This window comes from Pan paniscus, chromosome 6 (assembly GCF_029289425.2).
Source record: "Pan paniscus chromosome 6, NHGRI_mPanPan1-v2.0_pri, whole genome shotgun sequence".
In the NCBI taxonomy this organism is placed as follows: Eukaryota; Metazoa; Chordata; class Mammalia; order Primates; family Hominidae; genus Pan; species Pan paniscus.
Genome location: NC_073255.2, coordinates 123,450,045 through 123,471,855, shown reverse-complemented (window position 1 = coordinate 123,471,855; position 21,811 = coordinate 123,450,045).

Below are 21,811 nucleotides of genomic sequence, written 5' to 3'. Positions count from 1 at the left end.
ATGCCGCCGCCATGCCCTCTCCTAGCCCTTGTCCCCATGCTGCCTCTGGGCCCAGCTGGGAGGCCCCTGCCCCGGCTTTGCTTCCTCACTCCCGCGTCCTCACCCTCCAGCGCCCCACTCCCGCCGTGCTCGCAGCCTCCCCGGCGCACCCCGGACACTGGGTTCTATTAGTACCCACCACCCCCAAAAGTCTTGAGGGGTGTCCGTCGTTCCTGGAGCCACTCCGGGCGCCCTGGACTCTTCTCCGACTCTGCACACATCCCGCACCTGCTCATTTTTCTTTCGGACATTCTCTTACCCGGCCCTGTAGATTCCAAGACAGCTCCCAGTTTTCCATATTGTTCCCAACGCGTTCACTGCCCACAGTCCCCACACAAACTTCTTTCCCAGGCTCACAACATAGTCCCTCTGCCCCGTGCCCTTTTTGCAATAATCTGCCAGTCCCCTAAGTCTTAGCTCTGCCTATTTAACAGTAGTGGTGTCTCAGAACACACACACACACACACACACACACACACACACACGATCCCTGACATATTTGGCAAGAGTAGGCCCTGAAGGTTTTTAATATTTTGGTTTTTTAACCCAGTGGAATTACTGAATGATTTATTTAATTAGGGTAGGGATGGAGTGGATCCATTTGTTTGATGCTAAACAGCCTGAGCTCGCAGTTCCCAGGGGGCATATCTCTAAATGGTCTGAAACGAGATTTGCAGTGGTTTTCTTAATGCAATTCCCAACTTCTCTCCAAATGCCTTTTGACATTTGACAACATTTCATGCCTCTTCCCCTTTCGCTTTTCATCCTTGTTTTCTCTCCCTTCTCCCACGACCTCGGTAGTCTTCTGCAATCCAGATTCTCAGACTTCGGGTTTTTCTCCCTCTGCCCCTTTCCTCTCTGTCCTATAACTAGAAGCACCTTTTGGCATAGACCCGTATCCCAGTTTCCTCTTTCCCAGGTCCAGCAGCATCTCAAGGACATCTACAAGACGGATACCTAACTTCAGGGGTCTCTGAATGATATGTGGGAAACATCGTCTAAAAAAGTAATTTTATCCTTATTCATGCAACCAGACCCACACTCATAGAACTTTTCTTTAAGGGGAGTGTCTTGCAGATGTATAAATGAGTGTTAACATCTTTAAAAGCGAAACTGCACAATTCCCTGGCATTTGAATTCCCTCCTTCCTTCCCAACCCTCTCCTTTTCATTTTCTCATTTATTATTAAAAACATTTTTAAAGGATCTCCATGCTTCATATTTATCTACTATAATTCCTCCTTCTCGGTGTTGCAGGGATGGGGAAAGAGGATTTTTTAAAAAACACAATAAAAAGCAATTGGGTGAAACAGGGCCAATGGTGTTGGGGTGGGTAGTGGAATTGTGATTTTTGACTCCAGTAGACAATGATGCTGGATATATGGGGTTTGATTTCTCTCTGGCTCCTCACTTGAGATTGATGAAGTTTGGCTAGAATCAGGGAGTTGAAGAGAGGTTGACAAATGGTCTTTCACTCTTCTCTGACAGGCTGTTCCTGTGGAGTGATGGAGAATAATGAGCCTTGGGAGAGCTATGGGAGCTCTCATACTCCTTCCCGAGCCAATTTTTTAGGGAGTGAGAGAAACATGGCCTGTCCAATACTTGTTGTGGGTCAAGATATTTTTGAAGCTGCGGTTGTTGATTTGCATGGGAAAATTATTATGTCTTATTATTTCTTGTCCCACTTTACCATAAGGGCTCCTCAGCTTCTTACTTCAATGGGTCTTCCATGACACACACACTTTATTAACTCTAAGAGTGGAATTTATTTTAACAGATAATTAGCATAGGTCAATATATGCTGAAAATAGAGTCAAATTAAACCTACTAGCTGTTATAAAGGACAGATGACAAAATCCACATAGAAGCATTGACTCTTAAATAATCTGAAAGTACTACTTCTAAGAGGGGCGGGCATGGGTGAAGGGAATGGTGGACATGTTTCAGAATTTCAAATGCCAACTTTAACCAATCGTTTCCTCATTTTGTTCACCTTCTTGGGGGCTTATGCTAAAGTGAAGTGAATAGCCATAAGGCTGGCTTCAGGAGAAAGGTGGCCTAAAAGAACTGGATAATTATAAGCAAAATTGGTCTCGAATGATTGAAAATTGATGAGAATGTGCTTGTCTCCTGATTTGGCATCCTGAGTTAGACTCAGGAATACTGAACATGGATCCCAAAGGCTTTGGTCTTTTTTGATATCCTATTGGATAATCATAAGCAGGCTAGAAAAATAGGAAACTAGAATTTATTCTCTTTGAACTGACAAATCTGACCAGTGGGCTGCATTCTCTATATCTGAAAAATCTTGGTTTTGATTGAAAAATTAATTTTACAAAGCAATTTTCTTTTTTTCAATTAAATTTCATTTTTTTTTTGACTCAGGGTCTCACTTTGTTGCCCAGGCTGGAGTGCAATGGTACAGTCTTGGCTCACTGTAGCCTTGACCTCCCCAGATTCAGGTGATCTTCCCACCTCAGCCTCCTGAGTAGCTGGGGCTATAGGTGCACGCCACTATGCACAGCTGATTTTTGTGTTTTTACTACTCATAGGGTTTCTCTGTTGCCCAGTCTAGTCTCAAACTCCTGATCTCAAGAGATCTGCCTGCCTTGGCCTCCTAAAGTGTCATGAACCACCATGCCCAGCCTACAAAGCAATGTTCTAGGAAAAACTACAGTTACTCTTTGATTATGTAATTGCTGGAGAAGAAAAGCATGGCATTTCTAAAATGATGAACTATATTACTTATATTTTAATATCTCATAAAGTTTGAAATAGACATTTCAAACATAAACATGTATAAAAATTTTTATAAATTATAAAATCAAAAACATTTTACAATTATTTTATTATAAAATTATTATAGAATCAAAAACATTATAAATTTAAACAACTTTTTTTAGAAATTTATTTTGGGATTTCCCATGGAGTGATGGAGAATAATGAGCCTTGGGAGAGCTATGGCAGCTCTCATACTCCTTCCTGGGCCAACTTTTTTAGGAAATGGGAGAAATATACCCTGTTCAATGTTTATTGTGGGTCAGGATATTTTTGAAGCTATAGTTGTTGATTTGCTTCAAACTTTAAAAAAAATTATTATAAAATTATGGGATGTAAAAAAATTTATTATAAAACTTTGAAATTTTCAAACTTTCAGAAAAGCAGAGAGATGAGATTAATGGCACTCACAGGCAAGCATAGAACATAGATTGTAAACATTTTGCTATATTTGTGTCATGACTATTTTTTGCTTGTGTTTGAAAGTATATTAAAGAAAATGATATTTTACCCCTAAATTCTTTAGTACAGATTTCTAAAAAAATAAGAACATTTTCCTGTATAGTTACAAAATCATCTTTTCAAACAAAATAAAAAATGGCTTTTTTATATCATTTATTACCCAGTCCACATTCAGATTTCCTCAATTATTATGAAATGTCCTTTTATTTTTTGAGACAAAGTCTTGCTCTTTCACACAGCCTGAAGTGCAGTGAAACAATCATAGCTCATTGCAGCCTCACACTCCTGGGCTCAAGTGATCTTCCTGCCTCAGCTTCCTGAGTAGCTAGGACTAGAGGTGCACACAACCATGCCCAGCTAATTTATTGTTTTTGTAGAGATGGAGGTCTTACTACGTTGCCCAGGCTGGTCTCAAACTCCTGGCCTCAAGTGATCCTTCCAGCTTGGTCTCCCTGAAATATCTTTTGTGGCTGGTTTGTTCAAATTAGTTTCTTCTAATCCAGGGATACACATTGCATTTGCTTATTTAGCTCAAGATTTTTTAACCTGGAAAATACCCATACTCTTTGTTTATGTATTTATTTAGTGAAATTGACTTGTTGAAAAACTAGTCAGTTGTCCTGTAGAATATTTCCCCTTCTGGAATTTTCTGGTTGCTTTTTATGGTGTCATTTAACTTTTCACTCTGTTTTTTCCTGGTTAACTGGAAGTTAGTTCTAAAGGCTTTTAGGCCTGCTATAACAAAATACCAAAAACTGGATGACTTATAAAGAACAGAAATTTATTTCTCACTGTCCTAGAGGCTAGCAAGTTTAAAATCAAGGAGCATGTGGTTTTGATATCTGGTTAGGACCAACTTTCAGGTTCAAAGATTGGCCTTCTTGCTGGGCCCTCACATAGTTGGAGAGACTAGCTAGCTCTCTGGGGCCTCTTTTATAAGGGCACTAATTCCAATCATGAAGCCTCTGTCCTTATGATCTAATGACCCCCTAAAGGCCCCACCTTTTAATACCAGCACCTTTGGGGTTAGGATGTGAACATATTAATTTGGGGAAGACATACACGTTCAGCCCATTGCAAGGTTTAGTTAGATTCAGGTTCAACTTCTTTTTTTAAAGACTATTTCATAGGCAATAATGTGTATTCACATCCCATCATTAGTGATGGTGAGATGATCGCAAGGTTAGGGTGATCACTGCCTCTCTCCTCTGCTATATTCCCCCTTGGGTCAAGCCAGTAGTCTGTGACGTGAACTTTGTACCATGTGTATATTCAGTTATATTCTGTATCAATAGTTACTTGATTGTTTTAGCATTTATTAATGATCCTTGCTTGAGTTGATTATTTCATTAGGGGTTTCAAAATGGTGAATTTCTAATTCTCTAATTCTATCTACATGTTTTAGCTGGCATTTTTCTATAAGCAGACCATTTTCTTCACAACTGGGTTATTTGGCTACCCTGAAACATAGTTCCTTCCGGGAAGGCAGAACATATGTTTATTTCTGTCTTTTAAAAATTACTGGTGTTTGGAGTGAAGATTAGGTGAGCTAACTACCTCAACAGGTGACAAATGAATTTTGTCTCACTTTTGCTTTTTTGAATATCACTGTGGCTGCTTGGATTTTTATATTTAATTTGAATGGATTAGGGAATAAATGAGAAGATAGGTTTTATCTGTTTCTGTAGTTTTTATGTGGCTGTGTGAACTTACTTTTAAAAATTCCCAGAAATATTTTAATTCCCCTTTAAAGATATAAACTATGTCATACTATAAAGCAAAAGAAAAACCAATCATGTGAAGAGTAAATAGTATCGTTTAAACGAATTGTGGTTAAGCTTAGTTTGTAACTCATTAGTTTTTTATTTTCTTTCTACTTTTATCTGCTTCAGAGCCTCTTCAGTGGTTTAGATCTTCTACGTGTCAAATTATTCTAATCTCTTAAAAAGTTTAAGAGCTAAAATACAACACAATGACTACAGGAGTGCCCTTGTCCTTTTCTGGGTAGGTACACCTAAGGCAACTTCTTTTTCTCTTCTTTGTTCTCTTCTTCTTTCTTATTCTTAAATCATCTTCAATATTGGACAGATGACAGCACTATGCCTGCCTCAAGATGTTTCTGACTTTTTCTTTTTCTTTTTTTTTTTTTTTTTTTGAGATGGAGTCTTTCTCTGTCACCCAGGCTAGAGTGCAGTGGCACAATCTTGGCTCACTACAACTTCTGTCTCCTGGGTTCCAGTGATTCTCCCAACTCAGCCTCCTGTGTAGCTGGGGTTACAGGCATGCACCACCACGCCTAGCTAATTTTTTGTATTTTTACCAGAGACGGGGTTTCACCATGTTGGCCAGGCTGGTCTTGAACTCCTGACCTCAAGGGATCTGCCTGCCTTGGCCTCCCGAAGTGCTGGGATTACACGTGTGAGCCACTGCACCCGGCCGTTTCTGACTTTTTCTAAAGTCTTCTTTCTCTGGAGATGACATTATATAATAGCACTGTTCAATAGAAGTTTCTTTGATGATGGAACTGTTCTATAATCTGCATTGTCCCAGCCACTAGCCATATGTGACTACTGTAACACTTGAAATGTGGCTAGAGCAACTGAAGAACTGAATTTTGCATTTTACTGAATTTTAATTAATTAAAATAGAAATGCAAATAACCATAAGTGGTTAGTAGCTACCATACTGGACAGCAAAGTTCTATAATTCAGCATTTAAAATCGATTTTGTTTTGTTTTCAAAAATGGAGTCAGACTGTTACAACCCAAAAGAACTGTAGGTTAAATTAAGGTAAATCCCCAAATACTACATACACATTTGGGAAATCCAAACCAGATTTTTTCATGTGATAACCACACCCTCTTTTGACTTTAGCCTTGGAGGTAATGGAGTATGGCAGAAAAAACCCTGTATCAGCAGCTGGAAGACTCACCTTCTTTTCCTAGCTCTGCCATATATTGACCAAAAGAGTCAAAGTCCATTCAGATGGTTGAAGGGCCTTGGAATTTTGTTTTTGGTTTTCACAGACAAGTTGGAGGGCAGATGCGTTAGCCTCTTGAAATACCCAGAAACCACTTGTTTCCTCATCTAAAAATCAGGTATGACAGGATCATTTAATTATCCTGGAAATCAGATGAAGCACTGCATATGAAAGCACTTTGTAACATCGATAGCACTGGGAAATGTAAAGACCTTTTACTGAAATATAAAGGTGTATGGTCAACTGAATATATCTCAGATAGTTAGGATTTGACTGTATATATTGAATATAACCTGTAGTGGGCCCCTTGGTAAACAGCTTACAGTTTTGTTGCAAGTTTTAGCCAAGAGAAAATTTATTTGTTGACTAGTCATGCCCTTTATTGGCCACATGATGAGCAGCCAAGATATTAACACACAGTGCACCTTGCAGAATTCAAGAATGTCTCAGTGTCTTGTGAACTAGGAAGCTGAAATGCAGTGGTATGCAGAAGGCTGGCTCAGTAGGAGCCTTGGGAGTGTCCTCCAGATAGATGTTTGTGCAGGTTGTGTTTGATTCCAGTTGGCCATGAAAAGCTGGTTGCTCTAAAGAATGAGAATATACTTGGTTTTGCATTTACTAGAACTATCTGGGGAACAAATCTTGGGGTGGAAGAAAGAAGGGAGGGAGGGAAAGCTGTGCTTCAATACCTAGGGCTTCTTTCCTGGAATGGATCTGAGAATCTGGGATTGGGTGGCTAATATCTCATCTCTAGAAGGGAGAAAGAACTGGGTGGTGATGGCTTTGTATTTTCTATTGGAGTTCACTAGAGAATAGGTGAATGGAATGGGCTGCTATGATCCAGACATTAGGGAGGACAGGTTTGTGATACATTAGAAAACTTGAATGAGCCCTTCTATGATTCTCTCTTCCCTCTTTCTGCTTCCCGTTCTTAATCACCATCCGCAGGTTGTGGAATTAGCAAATCTATTATGTGAGCAATAGCAAACTTACAGGAGCCCTTGGCTCCATCTATCTCCCTGTTTGTGTCAGTTCCTTCTGGATGCTTTTAGTCTGTGGTCTTCATTCACTCTTTTTCTGGGGAAGTAAAAGGAGTGGGACAGATTATGAGAACAGCTGGGTACTCCCAGTTGTTGGGGTGGTTATTTTAAGCTTTGTTTAATGTGTCCAGAGACCCAGATGGCATTTTCAACTAAGCTGCTTTATTAAATCTTGTGATAAAGCATAGTGATGTTTATTGAAAAGGCAGACACGCATCAGCAACATTATGCGTGAAACTTGCTCTAAGAATTTTCTATAAAACATCTGTTCTCTTTGAGCCTTTTGTGAACTCTGGAAGTTTGCTAGTTTCTATACAGACTTGAGGACAAGAAGTTGGAACCCACTTTTGGAGATGTCCAAGCATAGGTATTGGAATCATTAATCCTAACCCTCTCAGTTTTAAGGCCCCGGATACCCTTCTGTTAGACAACAGTAACATGAGCAAGCACTGTAATAACCTTTAAACAAGATTATTTGGAAATAATGGACAAGAAAAATTAGTATACATTGTTTGGGGATTTTAAAATTAAAGATAAAAAGCTAGGGCTTCAATGACCTGTGCCAGCCTATAGCCATAAGAGTCAATTTGCAAACACTCAAGATTTGGCCAATATGCCTCTACTACTTCTACTTAACACAGTCAAAGGGAAATTTTTAGAGTCTTTCATCTGATTTGACTCTCTTAGTTACGAATAAGAGGATATCTAGAATATATATGTGACTTGTTAAAATGAAAATCCACCTTCTCTGAGTCTTCAAATATCTTTCATATCTTACATTTTTTAGTCACATCAACTTTTGAAGTCATGTCCGTAGTTGTATGAAAAGAAAAATTTCAGGAACATTCAACCTCAAAAGTTCTTTTTCTTAGTCTGAAGTCGTAGAAGCATTTGACTTTTACTTTCTCTTTTTAAGTTGGTACTAGTAGGTATTTTGTATAAATATAATATTTAATTATTGCCTTTGTATTCTTTTTCTCTAGTAAACATCCTGGTTTTTAGCTATCAATATGTAGTTTTACATTTAGGGATTTCTAATGGAAAGAGAAAGGAATCTGAAATCAGAGGACGAGAGTTTATTCTACTTGACCAAACACATACACAATACTGGAAGGAGAGTTTTACAACAAATATTTAATATCCATGACATGTAAAACGTTTTTTGAAATCAAGAAAATTCAAACAATTCAATACAAATATCATCAATAATAACACATGAGCAGGTGGCCAACCTTATTAATAACCAGAGAAATATAAATTAAAACAATCCATCAACTTGTAAAAAAGATGAAATTACCCAGAGTTGGTGTAGGTGATGGAAAATTGTCATGTTTGTATACTGTTCATAGAAGTTAAATTGACATAACTTTTTGGTCAGGCAATTTGGAAGTATATATCTAAATTAATAGAGTAGTTTTCTAATAACCTGGGAATCTCTTAATCTAAGAATCTTTACTGTAGATTTTTCTAGAACAAATGTACAAACATCTGTGTACAAGGGTACTCACTGCAGCATTTTGCTAAGGAAAAACTCAGAAAAAATCTATATGTTCAACAGAGAACAGGTACATAATTTATGACACAACTGCACAATACACACCCCTAAAATAAAGGATATAAATTTATATGTAGTATGAAAAAGATGTGAATGATAGCTTGTTGGTGAAAAACAGCAATGACTGGAATATTGTGTGTAACGTAATCCTGCTTTTCTGTATATAATGTAGGCATAGAAAATAGGATTGAAAGGACATAGTCTAGTCAACAGTGTATATAGCTTGGGTGGAGGGGGTGTATAATGGGGAAGGAGAGTCCCTTTTCCTATCTATTCCATATCCATCTCTGGATTTAAAAGATCATACATGCATACGCATTACCTTCAAAATTAAAATGATAAAGACAAAAGGAGAAGCTTTGGATTTGAATCATGATACTACTGTTTGCAACTTCTATGACCGTGGGGTAGTCGCCTAGCCTCCTGGGGTTTATTTCCTCATTTATAAAAATAGGGAAAGTAATAATACTTGTCTACATATCTTCTAGGGTTGTTGGGAGGATTGAATGTGATAATGGGTTACAGCATTATGAATTATTTATTCATATAACACAATTATTATAAAAATAGTTTGCTCTGATTAAAATAAAAGAAGGACGAGATCGTGTGTGTTTTTCAGTCCCAGTAGCTTTACTAACCAGAAAGCACCTGCTGATGTGGTGATCACAGTTGCTTTGGTGCAGCTTCCTCTTGACTTTTGGCAATTCTCCACGCTGCTAGCTAAGGCTGAGGTGGCGACTGTGGAAGGTGTGATCTCCTACCCCTCCCAGCACACATTTGCGTGCATACTCACACTCATGCACACACAAACACACACATGCACACTCTATCACAGTACATGAGGTGGCAGCAGCTGCTCCGGCATAGACTTTCACACAACATAAAGGGCTTTTTTGGTGTGGTCTGTGCATTATTTCCTGTTAAGCATGAGCTGAGTCAGTGCCATGCTTTTCCATCTGAAACCTTTCTGAGGCTCAGGCTGTGTTAAGAGCAAACCCTCTCCCCTCCATGCCCACCCCATGGCCCTCTACTGAAGCCAGATCATAATCTGCTCATTTCATGAGGATTTTCAAACCGAATGGACTGGGCCATGTGAGAGATCACTGAAAGGAACAGACCAAGCAGAGGCTAAGAGACTCCACGCTAATCTGCTGAGTCATCTGAAAATGCACAGCTGTGGCAGCTCACGGTGCTTTAAAGTACTTTGGCAGGATGTTTGTTCAGGGGGCCTGTTCCTGCAGCCCTGCTGAATGTTTGGTTAGGAGGCATAATCATTTTTTGGACAGGATCTCCCAAATGTAAGGTGATAGATGCTAATGTGGAATATAATACAGAAGATACAGCTTGGATGTCATAAATAACAATAAATTGTTTAATCTTGCTGAGTTGTAAATCTATGATTGCCAGAGGTCTTTAGTTCACTGGAACATAGTATGGGGGCAGGGGCACTTAGCAAATAGGCAGTTATTATTTTCCAACCAGACAGAAACTGGTCTGATGAAATTTATCTAAAAAGGCATACACATGTATTTTAATTAATTGTGACAATTACTCAGAGAAAACACATGGCCCTAAAGAGGCTGAGGGTTTTTTGTTCTACCTATAAATGTATATGTATATTCACCTATATTCTCCCTATGTATAAGTAAGAGAATGAGATTTTGTTTTGGGGATATATATTTATACGTATCTATACAGACAGATATACACATACTTAATTTCTGTGTACCTGTTAAGGTGCGGTGACAGATGGAAAGTATTTTTAAGCATTTAGATAGCTTATTCTATAGCATATGTGTGCATATAGCCTCCCCATAAAGCTTTGTCTCTTTTCTGGATATATTTAACAAGAGGCTAGAACAGAGTCCAAAATGTCAGAAATGTTTGAACATTCCATAGAAATGAAGGAGGTGTTTCCAAATGACCTATGTTTCTATGGCAATAAATAGAATTTGTGCTGCGTTGGATGGGTCAGGAGTAAGGAATATAAACAGTGTAAGTATGGCTATTCCAGGCAGAAATCTACCTTGTAAGAGCAGGTTTGTGCAGTGAGCTTGACAACATTGATCAGTTAGCAGTCTGGTTCAGTACAACATTGATAAGGTAGCAAGACGGTTCGGCAGTGCCAGTCGGAGACACAGATGGGGACAATCAAAGAAGATGCAGGTCAGGACAAGGATGCAGACATGTACCTGTCACTACCATGGACTTCAGCAGCTTCTTAGTGAGCAGGTTCATGATCAAAGAAGAAAGACATCGTTGATATGTAAGCATGTTACAATTAATTTGCTGTTTAGTTACTAGCAAACTACATCCAGTTTTTAGTTTTTAGGTTTTTTTTTCTTTTTTCTTTTTTGAAACAGGTTCTTGTTCTGCCATCCAGGTTGGAGTGCAGTCGTTATCCAAGCTAACTGCAGCCTTAAAATCCTGGGCTCCGTAGATCCTCCCACCTCAGCCTCCTAAGAAGCTGGGACTACAGGTGCACACGACCATGGCCAGCTAATATTTCTAATTTTTTTGTAGAGATGAGGCCTTGCTGTATTGCCCAGGCTGCTCATGAGCTCCTGGCAGTGTAGATATTTCCATGTTTATACAGATGATGGTGTAGATATTTCCATGTTTATACAGATGAGTGTGTAGATATTTCCATGTTTTTAAAGATGGCGGTGTAGATATTTCCATGTTTATAGAGATGGCGGTGTAGATATTTCCAGGTTTATACAGATAGCGGTGTAGATATTTCCACGTTTTTAAAGATAACGGTGTAGATATTTCCATTTTTATACAGGTAGCGTAGTAGATATTTCCATGTTTACACAGATGGCGGTGTAGATATTTCCATGTTTATTGAGATAGCGGTGTAGACATTTCCATGTTTATACAGATAGTGGTGTAGATATTTCCATGTTTATAGAGATAGCGGTGTAGATATTTCCATATTTATACATATAGCGGTGTAGATATTTCCATGTTTATACTGATAGCGGTGTAGGAATTTCCATCTTTATAGTGATAGCGGTGTAGATATTTTCATGTTTATACAGATAGCGGTGTAGGTATTTCCATGCTAATACAGATAGCGGTGTAGATATTTCCATGTTTATACAGATGGCTGTGTAGATATTTCCATGTTTATACAGATGGCAGTGTAGATATTTCCATGTTTATGCAGATGGTGGTGTTGATATTTCCGTGTTTACAGAGATAGCGGTGTAGATATTTCCATCTTTGCACAGTTTGCGGTGTAGGTATTTCCATCTTTACACAGATAGTGGTGTAGATATTTCCGAGTTTACAAAGATAGCTGTGTAGATATTTCCATGTTTACACAGATGGCATTGTAGATATTTCCATGTTTACACAGAAAGCGTTGTAGATACTTCCATGTTTATACAGATAGCGGTGTAGGTATTTCCATGTTTATACAGATAGCGGTGTAGATATTTCCATGTTCATAGAGATAGCAATGTAGATATTTCCATGTTTATACAGATGTCTGTGTAGATATTTCATGTGTATACAGATGGTATTGTAGGTATATCCATGTTTATACAGAAGGTGTTGTAGATATTTCCATGTTTATTCAGATGACTGTGTAAGATATTTCCATGTTTTGACAGATGGCAGTGTAGATATTTTCATGTTTATAGAGATGGCGGTGTAGATTTTCCATGTATATAGAGATAGTAGTGTAGATATTTCCATGTTTATACAGACCGCAGTGTAGATATTTCCATGTTTATAGAGATAGCAGTGTAGATATTTCCATGTTTGTACAGATGGCGGTGTTGATGTTTCCATCTATACACAGATTGCCGTGTAGGTATTTCCATGTGTATACAGATGGCATTGTAGATATTTCCATGTTTATACAGATGGTGGTGTAGATATTTCCATGTTTACACAGATGACTGTATAGGTATTTCCATGTTTATACAGATGGCGGTGTATATATTTCCATGTTTATAGAGATAGCGGTGTAGATACTTCCATGTTTGTACAGACCGCGGTTTACATATTTCCATGTTTATACAGATAGCGGTGCAGATATTTCCATGATTGTACAGATGGTGGTGTTGATATTTCCATCTATACACAGATCACCGTGTCGATATTTCCATGTTAATACAGATGGCGGCGCAGATATTTCCATGGATATGTAGATGGCGGTGTAGATATTTCCATGTTTATACAGATAGCGGTGTAGTTATTTCCATGTTTATATAGATAGCGGTGTAGATATTTCCATGTATATACACATGGTTGTGTAGACATTTCCATATTTATACAGATGGCGGTGTAGATATTTCCATGTTTATACAGATAACTTTGTATATCCATGTTTATACAGATGGCGGTGTAGATATTTCGATGTTTATAGAGATAGCAGTGGAGATATTTCCATGTTTATACAGATAGCGGTGTAGATATTACCTTGTTTATACAGATAGAATTGAAGATATTTCCATGTTTTTACAGATAGCAGTGTAGATATTTCCACTTATATAGAGATAGCGGTTTAGATATTTCATATTTATACAGATAGCGGTGTAGATATTTCCATGTTTATACAGATTGCGGTGTAGATATATCCATGTTTATACAGATGGCTATGCAGATATCTCCATATTTATACAGGGGGCTTTGTAGATATTTCTATGTTTATACAGATGGCAGTGTAGATATTTCCATGTTCCTACACATGACTGAGTAGGTATTTCCATGTTTATACAGATGGCTTTGTAAATATTTCCATGTCTATAGAGATAGCGCTGCAGATATTTCCATGTTTATAGAGATAGCGGTGTATATATTTCCATGTTTATACAGATCGTGGTGTAGATATTTCCATGTTTATACAGATACCGGTGTAGATATTTCCATGTTTATAAAGACTGCCGTGTATATATTTCCATGTTTATAGAGATAGCAGTGTAGATATTTCCAAGTTTGTACAGATGGCGTTGTTGATGTTTCCATCTATACACAGATTGCCTTGTAGGTATTTCCATGTGTATACTGATGGCATTGTAGATATTTCCATGTTATACAGATGGTGGTGTAGATATTTCCATGTTTACACAGAAGACAGTATAGGTATTTCCATGTTTATACAGATGGCGGTGTAGATATTTCCATGTTTATAGAGATAGCGGTGTAGATATATCCATATTTATACAGATAATGGTGTAGAAATTTCCATGTTTATACAGATAGCGGTGTAAATATTTCCATGTTTATACAAGTCACGGTGTAGATATTTCCTTGTTTATACAAATAGCGGTGTAGTTATTTCCATGTTTATACAGATAGTGGTGTAGATATTTCCATGTATATACAGATGGCTGTGTAGATATTTCCACGTTTATACAGATGGCTTTGTAGATATTTCCATGTTTATATAGATGACATTGTAGGTGTTTCCATGATTATACAGATGGCGGTGTAGATATTTCCATGTTTATAGAGATAGCTGTGTAGATATTTCCATGTATATACAGATCGCGGTATAGATATTTCCATGTTTATACAGATAGCGGTGTAGAAATTTCCATGTTTATAGAGATAGCGGTGTAGTTATTTCCATGTTTATAGACATAGCGGTGTAGATATTTCCATGTTTATATAGATGGCGTTGTAGATATTTCTATGTTTATATCGATAGCGGTGTTGGTATTTCCACATTTATACAGATAGCGATGTAGATATTTCCATGTTTATACAGCTCGCGGTGCAGATATTTATATCTTTATACAGATGGCATTGTAGATATTTCCTTATTCACACAGATGGCGGTGTAGGTGTTTCCATGTTTATACAGATGGCGGAGTAGTTATTTCCATGTTTATAGAGATGGCAGTGTAGATATTTTCATGTTTATAGAGATAGCAAAGTAGATATTTACATGTGTATACAGATGGCATTGTAGATACTTCCATGTTTATACAGATGATGGTGTAGATATTTCCATGTTTACACAGATGACTGTATAGGTATTTCCTTGTTTATACAGATGGCGGTGTAGATATTTCCATGTTTATAGAGACAGCGGTGAAGATATTTCCATATTTATACAAATAACGGTGTAGAAATTTCCATGTTTATACAGATAGCGGTGTAAATATTTCCATGTTTATACAGATCACGGTGTAGATATTCCCATGTTTATAGAGATAGCGGAGTAGATATTTCCATGTTTATACAGATAGTGGTGTAGATATTTCCATGTTTATACCTACCGCGGTGTAGATATTTCCATGTTTATACAGATAATTTTGTAAGTATTTCCATGTTTATACAGATGGCGGTGTAGTTATTTCGATGTTTATAGAGATAGCAGTGGAGATATTTCCATGTTTATACAGATGGCGGTGTGGATATTTCCATGTTTATACAGATAGAATTGAAGATATTTCCATGTTTATACAGATAGCAGTGGAGATATTTCCACTTTTATAGAGATAGCGGTTTAGATATTTCATATTTATACAGATAGTGGTGTAGATATTTCCATGTTTATACAGATTGCGGTGTGGATATTTCCAAGTTTATACAGATGCCTATGCAGATATCTCCATATTTATACAGAGGGTTGTTTAGATATATCTATGTGTATACAGATGGCAGTGTAGATATTTCCATGTTCCTACAAATGACTGTGTAGGTATTTCCATGTTTATACAGATGGCTTTGTAGATATTTCCATGTTTAAAGAGATAGCGGTGCAGATATTTCCATGTTTATACAGATAGCGGTGTATATAATTCCATGTTTATACAGATCCAGGTGTAGATATTTCCATGTTTATACAGATGGTGGTGTAGATATTTCCATGTTTACACAGATGACTCTATAGGTATTTCCATGTTTATACAGATGGTGGTGTAGATATTTCCATGTTTATAGAGATAACGGTGTAGATATTTCCATGTGTATACAGATGGCATTGTAGATATTTCCATGTTTATACACATGACTCTATAGTTATTTCCATGTTTTTACAGATGGCAGTGCAGATATTTCCATGTTCATAGAGATTGCGGTGTAGATATTTCCATGTTTGTACAGATGGCGGTGTTGATATTTCCATCTATACACAGATGGCCGTGTAGATATTTCCATGTGTATACAGATGGCGGCATAGATATTTCCATGGGCATGCAGATGGCAGTGTAGATATTTCCATGTTTATACAGATAGCGGTGTAGGTATTTCCATGTTTACACAGATGGTGGTATAGATATTTCCGTGTTTATACACATGGCAGAGTAGATACTTCCATTTTTATGGAGATGGCAGTGTAGATATTTTCATGTTTATAGAGATGGCGGTGTAGATATTTCCATATTTATAGAGATAGCGGTGTAGATATTTCCATCTTTCTACAGATGGCAGTGTAGATATTTCCATGTTTATACAGATGGCCGTGTAGATATTTCCATATTTATACAGATGTCTGTGTAGAAATTTCCATATTTATACAGATGTCTGTGTAGATATTTCCATGTGTATACAGATGGTATTTTAGGTATTTCCATGTATATACAGATGGTGGTGTAGATATTTCCGTGTTTATTCAGATGACTGTGTGGATATTTCCATGTTTTTACAGAAGGCAGTGTAGATATTTCAATGTTTATAGAGATGGCGCTGTAGATATTTCCATGTTTATACAGATAACGGTGGAGATATTTCCATGTTTATACAGAGAGTAGTGGAGATATTTCCATGTTTATACACATAGCGGTGTACATATTTCCATGTTTATAGAGACAGCGGTGTAGGTATTTCCATGTTTATACAGATAGCGATGCAGATATTTCCGTTTATACAGATGACTATGCAGATAATTCCATATTTATACAGAGGGCCGTGTAGATATTTCTATGTTTATACAGATGGCAGTGTAGATATTTCCATGTTCCTACACATGACTGTGTAGGAATTTCCATGTTTATACAGATGGCTTTGTAGATATTTCCATGTTTATTGAGACAGCGGTGCAGATATTTCCATGTTTATACACATAGCGGTGTATATATTTCCACGTTTATACAGATCGTGGTGTAGATATTTCCATGTTTATAAAGATACCGGTGTAGATATTTCCATGTTTATATAGACTGCAGTGTAGATATTTCCATGTTTATAGAGATAGCAGTGTAGATATTTCCATGTTTGTACAGATGGCGGTGTTGATGTTTCCATCTATACACAGATTGCCGTGTAGGTATTTCCATGTGTATACTGATGGCATTGTAGATATTTCCATGTTTATACAGATGGTGGTGTAGATATTTCCATGTTTACACAGATGACTGTATAGGTATTTCCATGTTTATACAGATGGCGGTGTAGATATTTCCAAGTTTATAGAGATAGCGGTGTAGGTATTTCCATATTTATACAGATAACGGTGTAGAAGTTTCCATGTTTATGAAGATAGCGGTGTAAATATTTCCATGTTTATACAGATCACGGTGTAGACATTTCCATGTTTATAGAGATGACGGTGTCGATATTTCCATGTTTATACAGACAGTGGTGTAGATATTTCCATGTTTATACAGACCGCGGTGTAGATATGTCCATGTTTATACAGATAGCGGTGCAGATATTTCCATGTTTGTACAGATGGCGGTGTTGATATTTCCATCTATACACAGATGACCGTGTAGATATTTCCATGTTTATACAGATGGCGGCGCAGATATTTCCATGGATATGTAGATGGCGGTGTAGATATTTCCATGTTTATACAGATAGCGGTGTAGTTATTTCCATGTTTATATAGATAGAGGTGTAGATATTTCCATGTATGTACACATGGCTGTGTAGATATTTCCATGTTTATACAGATGGTGGTGTAGATATTTCCATGTTTATACAGATAACTTTGTAAGTATTTCCATGTTTATACAGATGGCGGTGTAGATATTTCGATATTTATAGAGATAGCAGTGGAGATATTTCCATGTTTATACAGACAGCGGTGTAGATATTTCAATGTTTATGCTGATCGTGGTGTAGATATTTCCATGTTTATAGGGATGGCGGTGTAGATATTTCCATGTTTATACATAGGGGTGTGGATATTTCCATGTTTATAGAGATTGCGGTGTAGATATTTTGATGTTTATACAGATTGCGGTGTAGATATTTCCTTGTTTATACAAATAGCGGTGTAGTTATTTCCATGTTTATACAGATAGCGGTGTAGATATTTCCACGTATATACAGATGGCTGTGTAGATATTTCCATGTTTATGCAGTTCGCTGTGTAGATATTTCCATGTTTATACAGATTACTTTGTAGGTATTTCCATGTTTATACAGATGGCGGTGTAGATATTTCCATGTTTATGGAGATAGCTTTGCAGATATTTCCATGTTTATACAGATTGCGGTGTAGATATTTCCATGTTTATACAGATCTCGGTGTAGATATTTCCATGTTTATACAGATCGTGGTGTAGATATTTCCATGTTTATACAGATAGCGGTGTAGATATTTCCATGTTTTCACAGATATCGGTGTAGATATTTCCATGTTTACACAGATTGCGGTGTAGATATTTCCATCTTTCTACAGATGGCATTGTAGATATTTCCATGTTTATACAGATAGCGGTGTAGATATTTCCATGTTTATACTGATCGTGGTGTAGATATTTCCATGTTTATAGAGACGGCGGTGTAGATATTACCATGTTCGTAGAGATAGCAGTGTTGATTTTTCCATGTTTATAGAGATAGCGGTGTGGATATTTCCATGTTTATACAGATAGGGGTGTAAATATTTCCATGTTTATACAGATGACAGTGTAGATATTTCCATGTATATACAGATGGCTGTGTAGATATTTCCATGTTTATACAGACGGCTGTGTAGATATTTCCATGTTTATACAGATGACTTTGTAGGTATTTCCATGTTTATGCAGATGGCGGTGTAGATTTTCCATGTTTATAGTGATAGCTGTGTAGATATTTCCAAGTTTATACAGATAGCGGTGTAGATATTTCCATGTTTATACAGATCGCGGTGTAGATAATTCCATGTTTATACAGATCGCGGTGTAGTTATTTCCATGTTTATAGAGATAGCGGTGTAGATATTTCCATGTTTCTACAGATATCGGTGTAGATATTTCCATGTTTACACAGATTGCGGTGTAGATATTTCCATCTTTCTACAGATGGCATTGCAGATATTTCCATGTTTATACAGATGGTGGTGTAGATATTTCCATGTTTATATAGATGGTGGTGTAGATATTACGATGTTTATACAGATAGAGGTGTAGATATTTCCATGTTTACAGAGATCGTGGTGAAGATATTTCCATGTTTGTACAGATCACGGTGTAGATATTTCCATGTTCATACAGATCGCGGTGTAGATATTTCCATGTTTTTACAGATAGCGGTGTAGATATTTCCATGTTTATAGAGATAGCGGTGTAGGTATTTCCATGCTTATAGACATAGCGTTGTAGATATTTCCATGTTTATATAGATGGCGTTGTAGATATTTCCATGTTCATACCGACAGCGGTGTTGGTATTTCCACGTTTATACAGATAGCGATGTAGATATTTCCATGTTTATACAGCTCGCGGTGCAGATATTTATATCTTTATACAGATGGCATTGTAGATATTTCCTTATTCACACAGATGGCGGTGTAGATGTTTCCATGTTTCTACAGATGGCAGAGTAGTTAGTTCCATGTTGATGGAGATGGGAGTGTAGATATTTTCATGTATATAGAGATGGCGGTGTAGATATTTCCATGTTTATAGAGATAGCAGTGTAGATATTTACATGTTTATACAGATGGCTGTGTAGATATTTCCATGTATATATAGATGGCATTGTAGATATTTCCATGTTTATACAGATGACTGTATACTTATTTCCATGTTTTTACAGATGGCAGTGCAGATATTTCCATGTTTATAGAGATAGCGGTGTAGATATTTCCATGTTTCTACAGATGGCGGTGTTGATATTTCCATCTATACACAGATGGCCGTGTAGATATTTCCATGTTTATATAGATGGCGGCGTAGATATTTCCATGGACATGCAGATGGCGGTGTGGATATTTCCATGTTTAAAGAGATAGCGGTGTAGATATTTCCATGTTTACACAGATAGTGGTGTAGATATTTCCGTGTTTATACACGTGGCAGAGTAGATACTTCCATCTTTATGGAGATGGCAGTGTAGATATTTTCATGTTTATAGAGATGGCGGTGTAGACATTTCCATATTTATAGAGATAGCGGTGTAGATATTTCCATCTTTATACAGATGGCAGTGTAGATATTTCCATGTTTATACAGATGGCGGTGTAGGTATTTCCATATTTATACAGATGTCTGTGTAGATATTTCCAGGTGTATACAGATGGTATTGTAGGTATTTCCATGTTTATACAGATGGTGTTGAAGATATTTCCATCTTTATTCAGATGACTGTGTAGATATTTCCATGTTTTTACAGATGGCAGTGTAGATATTTCAATGTTTATAGAGATGGCCCTGTAGATATTTCCATGTTTATACAGATAACGGTGGAGATATTTCCATGTTTATACAGAGAGCAGTGGAGATATTTCCATGTTTATACACATAGCGGTGTACATATTTCCATGTTTATAGAGACAGCGGTGTAGGTATTTCCATGTTTATACAGATAGCAGTGCAGATATTTCCATGTTTACACAGATGCCTATGCAGATATTTCCATATTTATACAGAGGGCTATGTAGATATTTCTATGTTTATACAGAAGGCAGTGTAGATATTTTAATGTTCCTACACATGACTGTGTAGGTATTTCCATGTTTACACAGATGTCTTTGTAGATATTTCCATATTTATGGAGATACCGGTGCAGAAATTTCCATGTTTATACAGATAGCGGTGTATATATTTCCATGTTTATACAGATCATGGTGTAGATATTTCCATGTTCATACAGATACCGGTGTAGATATTTCCATGTTTATACAGACCGCAGTGTAGATATTTCCATGTTTATAGAGATAGCAGTGTAGATATTTCCATGTTTGTATAGATGGCGGTGTTGATGTTTCCATCTATACACAGATTGCCGTGTAGGTATTTCCATGTGTATACAGATGGCATTGAAGATATTTCCATGTTTATACAGATGGTAGTGTAGATATTTCCATGTTTACACAGATGACTCTATAGGTATTTCCATGTTTATACAGATGGCGGTGTGGATATTTCCATGCTTATAGAGAGAGCGGTGTAGATATTTCCATATTTCTACAGATAACGGTGTAGAAATTTCCATGTTTATACAGATAGCAGTGTAAATATTTCCATGTTTATACAGATCACGGTGTAGATATTTCCATGTTTATAGAGATAGCGGTGTAGATATTTCCATGTTTATACAGACCGTGGTGTAGATATTTCCATGTTTATACAGATAGCGGTGTAGATATTTACATGTTTATACAGATAGCGGTGAAGGTATTTCCAAGTTGATACAGAGAGTAGTGGAGATATTTCCATGTTTATACAGATATCGGTGTAGCTATTTCCATATTTATAGAGATAGCTGTGAAGATATTTCCATGTTTATACAGACGGCATTGTAGATATTTCCATGTTCATAGAGATAGTGGTGTAGATATTTCCATGTTTATACAGATGACTGTGTAGTTAATTCCATGTTTATACAGATGGCGGTGTAGATATTTCCACATTTATAGAGATAGCCGTGTAGTTATTTCCATGTTTATACAGATAGCGGTGGAGATATTTATATGTTAATACAGACAGCGGTGTAGATATATCCATGTTTATACAGACCGTGGTGTAGATATTTCCATGTTTATACAGATAGCGGTGTAGATATTTACATGTTTATACAGGTAGCGGTGTAGGTATTTCCATGATTACAGAGATAGAGG